Source organism: Piliocolobus tephrosceles, chromosome X (genome assembly GCF_002776525.5).
Source record: "Piliocolobus tephrosceles isolate RC106 chromosome X, ASM277652v3, whole genome shotgun sequence".
NCBI classification, from domain to species: Eukaryota; Metazoa; Chordata; class Mammalia; order Primates; family Cercopithecidae; genus Piliocolobus; species Piliocolobus tephrosceles.
The window spans coordinates 87,470,568-87,487,371 of NC_045455.1; the positions used below are offsets into that span (position 1 = coordinate 87,470,568).

At 42.8% G+C, this 16,804-nt stretch overlaps 1 protein-coding gene across 3 annotated transcripts in view; it reads left to right on the top strand.

Annotated features, from left to right (window-relative positions):
• FLT1 (fms related receptor tyrosine kinase 1) overlaps positions 1-16,804 on the top strand; it is a 196,781-nt gene that overhangs the window by 70,621 nt on the left and 109,356 nt on the right. The window lies entirely within an intron of this gene.

Here is a 16,804-nt window from a genome sequence, read left to right on the forward strand (position 1 = left end):
TCTGTTCTATCTAGGATTAGAACTAGTAACTATGTTAGAAAATAACAATTACAAGTGATAGAACATAATGTTATAAATTTGGGCTTAAGTGATGCTGATAAAATGTGGTTTGGAGAATGAGGCCAGCTCGAATGGAACTTTGTAAACATTAGCTTTCTTTCCAGTATCTTTGTGGTATATGGGATCTTTCTTCTGTGTTATGGAGTAAGTTTGCCAAGGCCTGAAAAGATGTCTTCTTCCTTTCAGAGTGGTCTCAAGACTCAGAGCATTACCTTAGATGTTTGTTGGCCATTTGAATTATTCTCTGTTAAAGGCTACTTACAAGACTGATCAGAGGCCGGGCGCGGTGGCTCAAGCCTGTAATCCCAGCACTTTGGGAGGCCGAGACGGGCGGATCATGAGGTCAGGAGATCGAGACCATCCTGGCTAACACGGTGAAACCCCGTCTCTACTAAAAATACAAAAAACTAGCCGGGCGAGGTGGCGGGCGCCTGTAGTCCCAGCTACTCCGGAGGCTGAGGCAGGAGAATGGCGTAAAACCCGGGAGGCGGAGCTTGCAGTGAGCTGAGATCCGGCCACTGCACTCCAGCCCAGGAGACGCAGCAAGACTCCGTCTCAAAAAAAAAAAAAAAAAAAAAAAAAAAAAAAAAAAAAAAAAAAAAAAGACTGATCAGAAATGAAAGTTTAAGGTTGCATGTGCTTTATTTCTTTAATATGTTGCTGCTTGAAAGTATCTGCCAAAAATGTACACATCTTTGATGTACAAGAATGAGAACTTGATGTACATTAGTCAGCAGGTACTAATTTGGTGCTTGGTGGTTAAATCAGTACAGTTAACTAGAAATGTTTCAAAAATATACGTAGAAACTTTGTACACTAGAAAATAAACAGAACCACTCTTTCACCCTGTCAGAGAGATGAAGCTAAAATTTACAGATAAATGAAGCCCTCTTCAATTACCAAAAGTTCTCAAATATGTCTTTATATAAATATATTTGTATACACTTAGATTAACTCAGATTCAGTTGTAGACAGGAATTTTAGTAACACATGAGTAAGAAATGCTCTATTACCGGGCGCGGTGGCTCAAGCCTGTAATCCCAGCACTTTGGGAGGCCGAGATGGGCGGATCACAAGGTCAGGAGATCGAGACCATCCTGGCTAATATGGTGAAACCCCGTCTCTACTAAAGAATACAAAAAACTAGCCGGGCGACGAGGCGGGCGCCTGTAGTCCCAGCTACTCGGGAGGCTGAGGCAGGAGAATGGCGTAAACCTGGGCGGCGGAGCTTGCAGTGAGCTGAGATCCGGCCACTGCACTCCAGCCTGGGTGACAGAGCCAGACTCCGTCTCAAAAAAAAAAAAAGAAATGCTCTATTGCACTTAGTTTGAGTGATATGGTAACATATTTGCATACTGGTGTCTATACATAATCATCAAAAGAGATTGGGTGACTAATATATGCACATTACTCTCAAATATGTAGAATAATTCCTGGCATTTAAATTTTAGGCTCTAGTGAAAAGGCGTATCTCTATATACCCCTGGCCAAAGCATTTGTTCAGTTTGAGGGCAGAATGTAATTGTTTAAGGAACTCAAAACTATTAATTGGTTTAATATGGCCAGACAGTTAATGTATCTAATATAGAAAGAGGTTCAGACCTAACTCAAATTGTTTAGTTTCCTAGAGTCTAATAAATATTTAAATATATTAAGCTATTTTATAACTACTGACAGTTCAACTAAAAATGTCACGCTTTAAAAAAAAAGTGGCAAAATGTTTTATGAAAGCGAGCTAAGTTTTAACTGAGTAATATTGTGGTTTTTGTTTTGCCTAGAATTTGTTCTTATAAAACATGAGGAATAAAAGAGAGGAAGGAAAGGATGATTACTTTTAAACTCAAACAGGAAATGAACCAAGAAGAAATAAAGCAGAATCTTTCCCCCTTTCAGTTTTTTTGCATTAAAAAAAGGAAAATGGGGCCAGGTGCAGTGGCTCATGCCTGTAATCCCAACACCTTGGGAGGCCAAGGCAGAAGGATCACCTGAGGTCAGAAGTTTGAGACCAGCCTGGGCAACATAGTGAAACCCCGTCTCTACTTAAAATACAAAAATTAGCCGAGCGTAGGGGCGGGCACCTATAATTCCAGCTACTTGGGAGGCTGAGGCAGGACAATTGCTTGAACCTGGGAGGTGGAGGTTGCAGTGAGCTGAGACCGCAACACTTCTCTCCAGCCTGGGCAACAAGAACAAAACTCTGTCTCAGAAAAAAAAAAAGAAAAAGAAAGAAAAGAAAAATGATAAGAAAACTACGATATTTCTTTTGAATATTAATAACACCAAAATAAGTCATCAACACTGAATGAGGTGGAATATTTTATTTTTCTCATCCTCCGTCAACTGGTAGACTTCTAAATAGATACTTCTTTTTTTTTTGAGACGGAGTCTTGCTCTGTTGCCCAGGCTGGAGTGCAGTGGCCGGATCTCAGCTCACTGCAAGCTCCGCCTCCTGGGTTCCCGCCATTCTCCTGTCTCAGCCTCCCGAGTAGCTGGGACTACAGGCGCCCGCCACCTCGCCCGGCTAGTTTTTTGTGTTTTTTATTAGAGACGGGGTTTCACCATGTTAGCCAGGATGGTCTTGATCTCCTGACCTCGTGATCCGCCCATCTCGGCCTCCCAAAGTGCTGGGATTACAGGCTTGAGCCACCGCGCCCGGCCAACCTAAATAGATATTTCTAAACCTGCTCCCATGAGTCTCAGCAAAAAGCCAGAGAGCATCATAAGGATGTTAAGCATATAGTGCCTTCCACGTGTCTGTAGTTTACAGCCTCTGCTCATATAAAATAAAGATAATGATACACACTTCATAGAAAGACTATGAGGATCGAATGAGGTAATGTATTTAGAAAGTTACAGAGTGCCACAGATTTTCAAGGTTGTAATCACTGCTAGCATTGGGGTACATTTCTTTAAATAAGACCCAAGAACCTTTAATGAACTTGAAAGGATATTTCTGCCTACTATAGAGCTAGTTTCACAACAGTTAGCAGTTTTACCAAACATTTCTGGAAATGAATGTAAATTATGGAATGTAAAATACAGTTTTGTTGTGCTTTAAAAATAGTAATTTAGTAGGTCTAGGGTGGAGGGTGGCTGTGGAATTGAGGAAAATATGACTTTTCAGAAGAAGAAAAATTAAGGAACTACAGAAGAGTTAGGCAAAAGTAAAAGGAAGAGTAAATGGAAGGGTGTCATGAGGGAATGAAGTAATTCTCCCAGTTCATGTGGCCTGCCCCATTCATTGTTTTCCCGTCATGAGAGGAAGTGGTTCTGCCCTGTGGGTTCGCTGAAGCTGGGGTGGGCTGAGTGGGCGTGTAGGGGAGCTGATGCCTGCTGGACCAGCCCACTTTTGATCTCCAGAACTTCACGTTCCCCCTGCATTTTGAACAACTAAGTAGTACTAGTAAACCCCCCGTGGACTGAGCTCCGCTTGATCTTACAGTCCTCTGTGAACTCTGCCACAGTACTGATGCAGCCTCACAGGAGATACTATTTAGGTAAGATTGTCCATGGCAAGGAGGTTGGTTGGTTTCTAAAGGAACAATAGTAATACAGGACTGGAGGGAAGGGGACTTTCTCTGGGGAATGGAAAGTGTGGATTTGAGGAACCAAGGAGAGGATGGAGCAAGGACAGTCTTGGCATAATCAGTGTGTACTGCAGATCACTATTTTCTCAGGAAGAATCTAAGATGTTGGAAGGCTACTTTTCTTTATGTGTGCTTGAATACCAAGGAGACCCTCGGGTAGCTGACTGTGTGGCCTGAGTGGGTCTTTGCGCTCATCTGTTCCCCACAAACAGGGGATGGTGGGGGCTTCTGCTGATCTCCTTCCTGGTACTCTCATGAGCTCTGATCACCTCCTCCATGGGTGTCCAGAGTCCACCTGGTTGTTTCTGGATTGTCTTTTCTTCTTTCTAAAACTAAGATCTGTTTCTAAAACGTTGAATGTGTTTGGGTCTTCACTCTAGGGAGGTTCAATGCCTGCAGCCTTTGATTACTGCAGTTTTGTTTTGAGAGCACACATTCTTTAGATCTTAGATCTCTCTCCCCATCTATCACAAATTGTAATTTCAAAGGAAGAAGTAACACTGATTAATTATAATAGACAGAGTTGTACCACATACTGTGTTATTCCCCTCTAATGGAAAAAAAAAAAAAACTTAGGTAACATTGGGTTCTTTGTGAACAATCTCATTTTCTTTATAAGCTATCTGTGATAACTACTCAAAATATGTAGAGAAACATTTCTATCTACATTGCATTAATATTGCTGACATCTTACAAAGCAACTTGGCATGTCACTGATATTCAATCTAAATATACTGTCAACCATCTGCTCATCACACAAATATTTATTAGGCACCAACCGTGTGTAAAACATAAAGATAAATACCACTTGTCTTTAGCATTTATGTTTGCATTATACAAGATTAAGCATAGTTGGTGATTGCTTATTGGATCTATATATGTACCTGTAAAATATCCACTACATCCTCCCAAAGATAGAGAATTGGGAATCAAGGAAGCAGGTCCTATTCTTGGCACAGTCCCTGACTTCTGTGTGATCTTGGCCAGTTCATTAATCTGTGTTTCTATTTCCCCTTCTGTAAATGGCAATGGCTGTGCTTCCCCTTTCCTATCATACACAGCTATGAATGAGTTAACTTAGGAAATCACTGTAAATTATATTTTCTTCCTTCAAAAAGGCTTGAAAGTATTTCCCAGTGGCTGCACACTGATGTTTCCTTCTGTTCCTTATAAACTGTAAGGCAATTTGACCATTAACTCTGAGGATCGGTGACAAATTAATAGAAAATTTCAACTTATGAGAGTAGAATGGCTGTCAGAAAAGTCTTAAATGGAGGTACAAACTCTGTGACACAGAACTGACTCCATGATTATGATGTTAATAAGGGCCTAGTAAGGAAAAAAAAAGATGGTGCTGCAGCTCCTCCACCACTGGGGCCAAGCCGTGTTTTCTGCAGTGCCAACCTGGACCACCTTGCCAGCCTCGGTCCAGCCCATACAAATGAAGGCATTCTCATTCTCTGCCCAGTTAGCGCTAAAGCTTTGCCTGCTTTATTTGGTCTTTTGCCAATGGGTCTCTTCAGGGTGTGAAAAATGCTGGGTTCTCAACTCATGGAAGGTTGAGGGAGAACATTATTCTTTTGACTTTCTTAGATAAAACGGCGGGTTTTCTAAGAAAAATCTATTAGACATACATGGACTCTCAAGGAACTACTTGCAAAACTCTAAAGTAGGTCAGGACTGGAGTCTAAACTAATCACACGCTTTAGAAGTTAACTAGAAAATAATGTTTACCGCCATTCTCAGTGACAATGTGACGTCCCATGTCTGAAACACTCTTCGTGTGCCCCAGCAGTAGAGTACTGTTGGGGGTGGGGTGGATGGTGTCAAGAGAAAGCTGACTACTCTAAGGGTGGTTTACTGCCTTCCATCTGGGGATGGGGGGGTGGGGTGGCCTACAATATCAGAAAAGCAGAGGCATCTAGGAACTCTGAGAAGGGCTTCTGAGAGGGGCTTGCCTAATTGCATTTCTCTATTGTTTACGTCAGCAAATTGGCAAAGAAAGGAGGGCCTGAGTCATTAGGGATGTGTTAGGGATAGATCATTTGGGGGAAACATAGTTTGGCGCATCAGTGGGGTATGTAAAATTAACAGGACAGAAACAAGACAATTGCTAATGGTAGTTAATTAGAAATGTACTCAAAGACCCAAATTTAATTGACTGCCAACATGAATGTCTATTATTTTTATGCTGTAACAGTTTTATGTCCCATATTTTATTTTACATCTACACAATGAAAGTTTTAACAATATTAAGATTGAAAAAGTCAACATTTCCTGGGGGCAAAATGTAGGTCAGATGTCTGAGGGAAGCTGTAATTTAGACCTCTTCTTGTGGAAATACGGTCACATACCTCATGTTTAAATATTGATCACATTCTTCCTAAGTATACATACAATTTGTATCCATCCATGTGTCTCAACATACATTCTATACAGTGTGTGCCTGGGTATGCAGCCTCAATTCAGTCACGCTACAGAGAATTTTAATTTACCACAAACAAAACCTTGAATCAAAATGAGTACTTTAAAGAAGACCACTTGACCAAAGACCACTTTAGCAGGACTTTGAGCTTGAACAAACAGCCAAATAAAACTGGCCATCTTATACAGGAGGCTTTCATCACAAGCCAAAAGTGAATGTTCACTTACTAATGAGAAACTTCTTGCATTCTGTTATATAATTAATTACTGGACGAGGAAGTGCATGCTGCTCAATGTGAATGTTCAAACAACAGCCCTGATTAATATTTCATACAAAGTCCTGAGAACAGAGCATGAGTTCATTTACCAAAGGCCCCTTTGCCACTTTTCTATGCTTTGTGAGATTTTCCTCCTTTTCCCAGTCTTCTTAGTAATACAGTGAATCTGACGAATAATTGTTTCTAATGAGTTAACTGTCTCCTGTAATTGCTATCAAACATTTCATTATGTGTTTTAAATTAAACCAAAAGGCTGAGTCACAGGAAATCTATGCGGGATGGTTTTTTTGTTTTTTTGTTTTTGAAATGGAGTCTTGCTCTGTCGCCCAGGCTGGAGTGCAGTGGTGCGATCTCGGCTCGCTGCAACCTCCGCCTCCTGGGTTCAAGTGATTCTCCTGCCTCAGCCTCCCAAGTAGCTGGGACTATAGGCGCGTGCCACGACACCCGGCTAATTTTTTGTATTTTTAGTAGAGACGGGGTTTCACTGTGTTAGCAAGAATGGTCTCGATCCCCGACCTCGTGATCCGCCCGCCTCGGCCTCCCAAAGTGCTGGGATTACAGGCGTGAGCCACCGCGCCCGGCCGCTGGATGGTTTTTATAGTGATCTTTCCAGCAAGATTCAGTGTAGCTTCTCAGGTTACCAGAAGATAGTGACACACAATTTGGGAAGATTCCTTAAGAAGACTGGCAGAATCTTGCAGATTTTCTTTGGCCAAATTCACAGATTGAATGAGCATTTTTATTATTGAATCTAGAAACTAACATCCTGACACAAGATCTTTAGGTGATGGATAAGTAGAACAAATCACTTCTAAAACATGCACCTCTGCCTGGGGATCTCCATTTTAGTGTATCTTCACTGACTTGGTAGATTTTTTCCTTAAAATATGGTATCTAGGTGACTTTAATGTAAAATCAGTGTCCTTTTAGGTGACAAAGCAGAACCTGTTGGATTGAGAAGATGGAAAGGGCATGATGGATTTAGATTCTGGCCCTGACAGTGCCTTATAATGAACTTCTCATCACTAGCCCTTGTTTCTTCATGCTTTCTCTAGAAGCCTCCTAGGACGTTTTGCCACCTTGAATGCAATGGTCTACCTCATTATAATAGCTGTGATAGACTTAATCAATAAGTCATCTTTGGTGCCAAAAGCCATGTTCATCCCTTTACACACATTATCTCTAATCTGTACAACAGTTCCACGGAATGGTGATTACTTCCCCTCTTTTCCCATAAGTAAAACTGAAGCTCAGGGAGTCATTTCTCAGGTGTTTTCAGATGATGGTAAAAACAGGGAGGGTTGGGTACAGTGGCTCATGACTATAATCCCAGCGCTTGGGAGGCTGAGGTGAGAGGATCAGTTGAGCCCAGGAGTTGGAGACCAGTCTGGGCAACATAGAGAGGCCCCATCTCTACAAAAAAAAATAAAAAATTAGCTGGGCATGGTGACACGTGTGTATGGTTCCAGCTACTCAGGAGGCTGAGACGGGAGGAAGGCTTGAGCCTGGGAGGTCGAGGCTGCAGTGTCATCACTGAACTCCAGCCTGGGAGACAGAGTGAGACCTTGTCTCAAATAAATACATAAATAAAAGTCAAGGGGCTAGATACACTGGCCTTCCAGGAGGTTACTTTTCCCTGGTGTCCCACAGGAGTCCTCAGAGGAGAACCAGTGGATTCCCAGAGGAAAGAGCCAAAGCCTGCAGGGAATAGGTTTGGGAGGGCGCCTGCCTAACCTGGGGGGTGTGCTCTTGTCTGTAGTGAGTTAGAGCTGGCCCATCTGTTGAGTTAGAGTTGAGTGGAGAATGGGAGAGGAAAGGAGAAAAACGCGAGCAGCAAATCGGTGCATTGGGCTCGAATTTCATGATATCTTCGGGCACCGGTGCTGACTTACAGCTGGTTTGGGCCCCAGATCTGCAGGTGGGAGTAGAAACTGGAGGATAGCCGGGCGCGGTGGCTCAAGCCTGTAATCCCAGCACTTTGGGAGGCCGAGACGGGCGGATCACGAGGTCAGGAGTTCGAGACCATCCTGGCTAACACGGTGAAACCCCGTCTCTACTATAAAAATACAAAAAAAAAGCTAGCCGGGCGAGGTGGCTGGCGCCTGTAGTCCCAGCTACTCGGGAGGCTGAGGCAGGAGAATGGCGTAAACCCGGGAGGCGGAGCTTGCAGTGAGCTGAGATCCGGCCACTGCACTCCAGCCCGAGGGACAGAGTGAGACTCCGTCTCAAAAAAAAAAAAAAAAAAAAAAAGAAACTGGAGGATAAACTCCACTGGGATGAGCAGTTCCTCCAGCCTCAGGAGGGAGGCAAGTCTAACTCACAGTTAATGCACTTGCTTATTGTGCGCACTTTCCCCTATTTGTATTGTCCTTTTCTGTGACTTTCGCACCATCCAGTGGTATTTGATCTCTTGCAGGGCAGGGAAGCCCCATTCTCTCATTTATTGTTTGGAATTAATGTTCTGAATTAGGATTCAGCAAGCACTCAGCCCTCAGTGGGCCTCACAAAGCTCATGGCTATTTAGGCAGGAGAGCAATTAAAAGCGATGAAAAGGAGGGGCCAAAAGAAAACGAAGGAGAAAACATGAGGGTTTACAGTTGATGAGGGAGTGAAATGGGGATATGGAGGCTGCTAATTTCAGCCTCGGCATGCCTTGACCTAGTCACTGCAAATAATTAATTCACTCAGAATTGAAGAATTTGAGCCAGGCACAGTGGCGTGCTCTTGTAATCCCAGCTATGCGGGAGGACTGCTGGAACCCAAGAGTCCTGGGCAACATAGCAAGACCCCCATCTCAAAAAAAAAAAAGGAATTAAGGAATGTTAAAGATTTAATTTTTAAAAAGAGATTGTTTTATAGGTGAGAAATTGTGGCTCAAAGATAAATAGTTATCTCATTTCACAGCTAGTTAATGGCAAGCTCGGGACTAGATGCATGTCTCTGATTCCTGTTTACTATTATTTCCACCATAACACTGTATTGAGTCTCCATGGGAGGTGCTTATAATCTGGCCAAACAAGTCAACTATGAGTGGTAGATGGTGAGTGCTGCAGTTTAGAGGCAGCACCAAGGAGGAGGTGGGATCTGGGCCCTAAAGAGGATGAGTAGGTCTTGGAAAGTTAAATGGAAGGGGAGAGGGACAAAGTCGTGATGCAGTGACACAGGCATACAAACAGGTTGGAAAGTTGAAAAGAACTTGCCAGAGATTAATGTGATTGGTTCATCAGATTTGGGTTGAGAAAAAATAAAAACCAAAATTGGAAAGGTAATTTTGGACCTGATGTGAAATTTTTTCAATGGAGGCTGAATGGTTGAGCCAGGCAGTGCCTGGCTAGTGCCTGGATGTTCTGCTATCTACTGGCCAGAAACCTACTTTGTCCCTCCTTCCAGGCTGATGGGCTTCCACAGACTCATTATTGGTGGTCTTCTACCTGTGGCATTCCTTCAACCTGTGGTATGCGCACTGTATCTCAGGAACTCTACCCTCCATGCCTGAAAATCAAAGGCTTGGGTTTTCACTCACCCTTTTAAAAAACATTACATGGGTGCATATTACTCAATTTCTAAGGTCTTTAATGTTCCATTTGCCTTGTCATCATCATTGAAAATTACATATGATGATCACTGATTGTTACCTTATTGACAAATCAGCCCTTGTGAGTATGAAAAAAGTCCTTGAACAAGTAGCGTGAGGAAAACAAAAATTGGTGTTTAAAGACCATCTAGATATAATAGAAGGTGGTGGCTGATAGAGGCTGTATAGCCTGGGGTTTCTACTTTTATTTTCTTTATAGCTAAGTTAAGCATTTACTTATGGGATGTTAAGTGCTGGATACGTGTTTTATATGCATCATCTCATTGAATTATCACAGAACTTCTCTAAGACAAATACTAGAATTATTACCATTTTCCAGATCAGGTAGAGAGTTTGAGTATCTTATTAGGACACTAGTCCTGGTCAACATGTCAAAGAGCCTGTAAGTGAGCAGCCTTCCAGCATGACATCAACCAGGCAATTGAAAGCATATCATTTGTCACTACCAGGATTGGTTGTGTCACAACTACTTAGACATTAAAATGAGTCATTTTTAGTCAAAAGCTCACGATCCTGAAAACCGGTATGGTGACATCAACAGCTCACAATCCTGAAAACTGGTATGGTGACATCAAGAGATGCAACATAGTTTAGAGTTTAAGGACGTGGGCTCTGTTGCCTGAGTCCCGGCTCTGCCACCTACTGGCATCCACTGGCTGTATGATTCTGGGCAAAATAAACCACCTCTCTGAGTCTGGGTTTCCTCATCTACAAATGGAGTTGACAGTACTGACATCATAAGGTTGTTTGACGAGTTAAATGTGATCATAGATGTGAAGTACTTAGCACAGTGGCTGGCACATTGCAATTGCTAAGTTTGTTTGCTGAAAGGTACCTGGTAATTCTAGTACTTTTAGGCAGCTCTAGGGCTGCCCACTGCAAAGCCACTTCCCTCTAAAGTGGCATCATATACACACTAATGTCCTGACAAGATGATCCGTGCTATTAGGTTAATGTTCTCCCAGGAAATATATTTGCATCTTGGGACAGGTCCTCTGACTGTTTATTCCAAAGAAATCAGAATGGGACCAGAAATGGTGGCTGTTTCAGATTATTTAGGAAATCAAAGGAGTTACAGTATCCAAGGAGCTACTCTCGTTGGTGAATTCTACCTCAGCTATTCAGATGGTCACTCAAGTCTTGTTCAGCCTATAGTAGTATATGGGCTGTTATCATTTTACTTGCCTGTGCTCAATTGTATTCTGATATTTTTCCATGAATTTGACTTATCTCTTCAATAAACATATATGTTTCTAAATAACAGGAGGAATTAAATCATCTGCTTCTTGCAGGGGGTGTGATTTTACATCTTACATGAAATAAGAGTGAGCAAATCTGTTTCAGTTGAATAAAATGGTGCTATTATCATTATTATTATTATTATTATTATTGAGACGGAGTTTCGCTCTTGTTGCCCAGGCTGCAGTGCAATGGCGCAATCTTGGCTCACTGCAACCTCCGCCTCCTGGGTTCAAGCAATTCTCCTGCCTCAGCCTCCAGGGTAGCCGGGATTACAGGCATGCGCCGCCACGCCCGGTTAATTTTTTAATTTTTTTTTAGTAGAGACAGGGTTTCTCCATGTTGGTTAGGCTGGTCTCAAACTCCCGACCTCAGGTGGTCCGCCCGCCTTGGCCTCCCAAAGTGCTGGGATTACAGGCGTGAGCCACCGCGCCTGGCAAAAATGGTGGTATTATTGAGAAGCCAATATTTTTGCCTATCTTTGAAGATAGGCAAGAAGAGGAGGCCATTGCCAGTCAGTTTCCTATTTGCCATTAGACTTGATGACACTGCTTTGCATGTCAGCATCCTTGCCTGAGTTGAAACTGCCCATGGCTATCGGTTTGTCAGGTGCTGACACTGCTATGCTGAGGTTCGTCAGGGCCCTGGCAGATCCCATGTATCCATTAATATTCATCATTGTGAATGGAGAGGTGCTGATGGTGGTGACATCGTGCTTAGGTCAGGTGTGCATGTGAGGTCATTTGACAGTCACGAGAGCGCCTTTTTCAGCACACTTGAGATAAGTGTAGATGGCAGGGTTGACATCTGATGTGAGGTAGGGTTGACATCTGATGTGAGGTTGGGTCCACATCTCATCTGGCCATTCTTTGGCAGGACTCACTCTTCTCATCGGGGAGTTAACTGAGCAAAAGACAAGTGTTGCTCTCCCACTATTTCCCAGGTGATTGGGCCAGGCACCAAAGCTATAATGCTGAATAAAACATAGTCCTGGTGTGTACATAAGTAGCTCTCGATGAAATCAGATAATAAACTGACAACTAACATTAATGGTTTGTTTCCTGTGTGCCAGGCAGTGTGCTAAGCGTGTTACACATTTAGTATCACCCTAATATTTGCTGATGTCAAACCAATCTTCTTTCAATTCTTTATTTAAATTATTTCCCTTATGTGTGCGTTTTTAGTGCCTATAATAAAACTAGTAAGACATGGTAGCTTGGGGTTGCTTGTTTGAGTTGGTTATGCTAAGAACACATCCATTCCCAAAGAATTTGAGGTAGTTCACAAAAAGGACAATACATAACTAAGCAGCCTTGGTGAAGTGAAAAAATGGGTAAGACTAGTATGGAGGTACGGCCCACAGGCTTTACTTTCCATTGTTAAGAGCAAGAAAGAGAAGTGAAACAAACATTTGCAAGATTAACGGGCTCATAAGATACCTTTCAGAGAACTGAGATCCAAGAGAAATGATTTCTTCTCTCATGTGCTGTGGGACACTAATAGTAGGCAAACTCCCTGACCACACTTCTTCCACAGTGAGTGTCAGGTCTGGTAACTAACATCCCTCAATGTTGGCCAATGCCATAGCGCCAAAGCAGAATTTATTACAAGTGATTTTGTGGGCTGATGTGATCTAAGGACAAAATTTTAGAATGATACAAGAAATCAACAAGACTGCTAAGTTCTCCGAGCAATCTTCTGTGACTACGATTCTCGTAGTCAGGTTTTTGACATCCAGAGTTACATAACTGGAATGTTATAAAACCATGATTTCAACTCAGGTCTGACTAGCTCTAAAATCTATGTTCCTTATGCTAACCTGTGATTCCCTACCTCCACTCCCAAAAGCTTTCTGGATGTTTCGGTATTGACCACTAAATAAGAAGTAAGTTGTTCACTTCCTTTTCGTGAGAACAAAATATAATGATAGCTTAAAATATTCTCCACTGAGTAACTGCAGCTACTATTTTAAGCCTCCTTCTTGAATGTGTTAAAGGATATTTTTTGTAGGCGCTCCTAATTTTTTCTTAAGGATTTCTTATTTCTCAAATCACCCTTCCTCACCGACTATTCTTTCAGTAAGAAGAAAAGTGAATGAACAAAACAGGTGTCCTCTGTGAGGCCCCTATCTGGGTGTAGCCAAGTAAGGACCCACTCTTTTAGCCTCTCAGTTACCCAGGTGCGGGCCCCGTGAGGATCCCGTGGCCCTGGACTGTGTGAAGGAGAGCAGGGAGCTGTGAGGGAGAGAGTGTCTGGCTTGGGAGGGTGCAGGGATTGCTGGCATTCACTCTAGAAGCCAGCAGAAGGAGCAAGGAGGAAGGAAAAGCAGAGGCTGGGAAGAAGGGCCATGTTCTGAGTGTGAATGGACCACAGGGCCCTCGAGAGCAGGAAGCAGCGTGAGCCAAGACGCTCACGGAAAAGCTCTTATCTAAACAGAGGTGGCCCAGGACGCTGGATCCCCTCCACCATTGTCCAGGGAGCCGATCCGAAGTCCACAACCCCCGAAACTCTTCTCCACTCCCCCTTCTCCATTGAGGCAAGAAGTAATTTTCAGTATGGGCTCCAAGGCGTCACAAGGTCTCTCACTGCACAAGAAAGTCACTCCTCCAGGATCCCCTCAGCCTGACCCTGTGACCACCCTGAAGGCCCAGGCCCTTTTCCTGGAGCAAGAGGAGCAGGAACCATTCTGTCTAAACACTCCTTCCAATGCTACGCCTTTTTCTGCCAGCATCCGCTCTCCTATATTGTTTCATCTGTTTTAAGAGAACATGGCCGGCCACGGTGGCTCTCGCCTGTAATCCCAGCACTTTGGAAGGCCGAGGCGGGTGGATCACTTGAGGTCAGGAGTTCGAGGCCAGCCTCAAGACGGCAAAACCCTGTCTCTACTAAAAATACCAAGACGTGGTGGCACACACCTGTAATCCCAGCTACTCTGGAGGCTGAGGCAGAAGAATCTCTTGAACCTGGGAGGTGGAGGTTGCAGTGAGCCAGGATGGTACCACTGCACTCCAGCCTGGGGGACACACTGAGACATTGTCTCAAAAAAGAAAGAAAGAGAGAGAGGGAGAGAGGGAGAGAGAGAGAGAGAAAGAGAGAGAGGAGAGGAAAAGATAGTGTTTGCAGATTCTGTTAATCTGATGGCTCAGACACACAATCACTAATGTTTTGACACACACCCACAGTAGCAGAAGAATGTTTACATCAGGCCCCGCTACAGGATGGCCGCCATAATGGAGGCCAGCCCTGGTCGTGCCCTCTGGCAGGGTTCCAGATGAGCTTTTTTTTTCCTTCCTATTTTTTTAAAAGACATTTTACAGCTTCAATTTGCTTTTCATTACTCCTCTATCCTTTTGTTTCCTAGCTTGAAATGATTCAGTATTCTTTACAAACAGATTCTAATCACAGTTAGCACGTGCAGTAAAATCTCATTAAACAGATAAGCAGAGTTCACACAAGTCCTCAGATTTCATCATCCAAGAAAAAAAAAAAAAGGAGAGGGAGATTACTGTCTTGAGACTTCGTAGAACTTTCTAGACCCTCTTTGTTGCCAAATTAAATGTGCTTTCATTATATATTTATATAAACATTCATTCCCAGACAATGGTTCTGTCTCAAATAGGCAGCCACTGGGTGTTGGGTACTCAAATCACCATTCACCCACACCCCTGTCTCCGGGACACTCATTCTAGTATTGGAGTTTGTAATAAAACAGGCCAGCTTCATCCCAGAACATGCTCCTTGATCATGCAGACAAAAATAAGTTACCAAGGAGAGAAAAAAATTGTGATAAATATTGGATGGTTTTATTTTGTTGTAAGATTTTTTTATTTTTTTATTTTATTTTTTTGAGACAGAGTTTCGCTCTTGTTGACCAGGCTGGAATGCAATGGTGCAATCTCGGCTCACCACAAACTCCGCCTCCCAGGTTCAAGCAATTCTCCTGCCTCCGCCTCCCCAGTAGCTGGATTACAGGCCACCATGCCTGGCTAATTTTTGTATTTTTAGTAGAGACAGGGTTTCTCCATGTTGGTCAGGCTGGTCTCGAACTCCCAATCTCAGGTGATCCACCCACCTCGGCCTCCGAAAGTGCTTTACAGGTGTGAGTCACCACGCCTGGCCAGATTTTTTTAATGATAAAATGTATCAGCCAGTAGAAGGCAAAGAGTTCCTATAATTTCACCATCAAAGCATGTTTATGACCAAAACAAACTAGAATTTATGCCAAAAACGTAACTATAAAGTAGTCTTCTGCCCCTTTCCCCTGTCTTTGTCCACCAATAGACAGGTACATCTTCTTTCTCCCTCTTAAAAACAAACATTTAATTTTGCTAGTGTCTGACTTTGTGCTGGTTTGAATTTAGAGGCCCCCCCTGAGTTTTCCTCTGTAACAGGTGACTCTGAGCCGGACTTCCCCCATGGTGGGAAAGGTTTGGGGAGGTTTCTTGGGATCAGAAGTCACCCTACATGATGGACAGAGCTCTGGGATGGTGGAAAGAGGAGAGTCTGGGTTCTGATCCTAATTCTGCTCCTTTCCCTGTGAACTTGAGCAAAGCATTTGATTTTTCAGAGTCTCAGTTTCCTTATGGATAAAAGGATTTATGAAATAAGGATCATAATACCTGCTTCATAGGGTGACTGTGAGAACTAATTGAGGCAAAATGTGTATTGCTTCTAGCCCAGGCTTTAGTAGCACATAGTAGCAGCTCACAAAACTTGTTTCCCTTCAAGCAGCCAAGAATCAGATATGAGCACAACAGAGATTTGAAACGCCAGCTTAATATCATTTATTGAAAGAGGATCCTTTTTAAAAACAAATCTGTGTGTCTTAAGAGTAAGGCTGTAGAGCAGACCTTCTAGAATCAATGTGGTTATTAAACTGGCAGGAAATCATTTATGAAATGAGAATTTTATACTGGATTGCTACAGGAGTCTTGGGTACCATAACAGGCACTAAACAGATGGACAGTTTCTAGAAAGGCTAAATGAAGTGTTGAACCATCCCACCCAATTCTCCAAGAGAATTGATCATTTTCTCACAAGAGAACCACTTCAAAGAAAACCCAAGTACTTACTATCACAGCTAACGCTCACCCAGCTGGGCTTTCCCTTCTGATTCCACCAGATATGACAGTCTATCCTCCTAAGGAAAGAAAGTACTGGCTCTGAGCTTTAAGTAGGGGGAGGGGAGAGGAGGGCAGGAGGAATGAAGAAAATCTAAAAATAAAAATTGTTAAAAACCAGCAATTAAGAAAAAGCACAGGTGAACAAAGGGGTACCTTTGGGTGTGCATTGTGCATTACGTTTCGTGAGTGTTGGATTTGAAAAGGTGAATGGAACCTGTCTTGAATTTAGGAACTGCAGGGTGACAAAGTGAGCTGTCATAGAAACTGTAATATAAACTGTAATTGCAGACTGTGCATGCACTGGTCATTCAACATATTTTGATTGTGTAAGATGAGAGATGTTTAGCACATTTTGGAAAGAGACTGACCATGTTATGCAAAAGGAGCTAAAAAAAAAATAAAGACATTTCCTCAACGTAGTAATGGTGTTTGTATAGTGAATATTTGAGATGTCTTTTCTTACTATATCCAAGAAGTACTGAAGCATAATAATGTCTT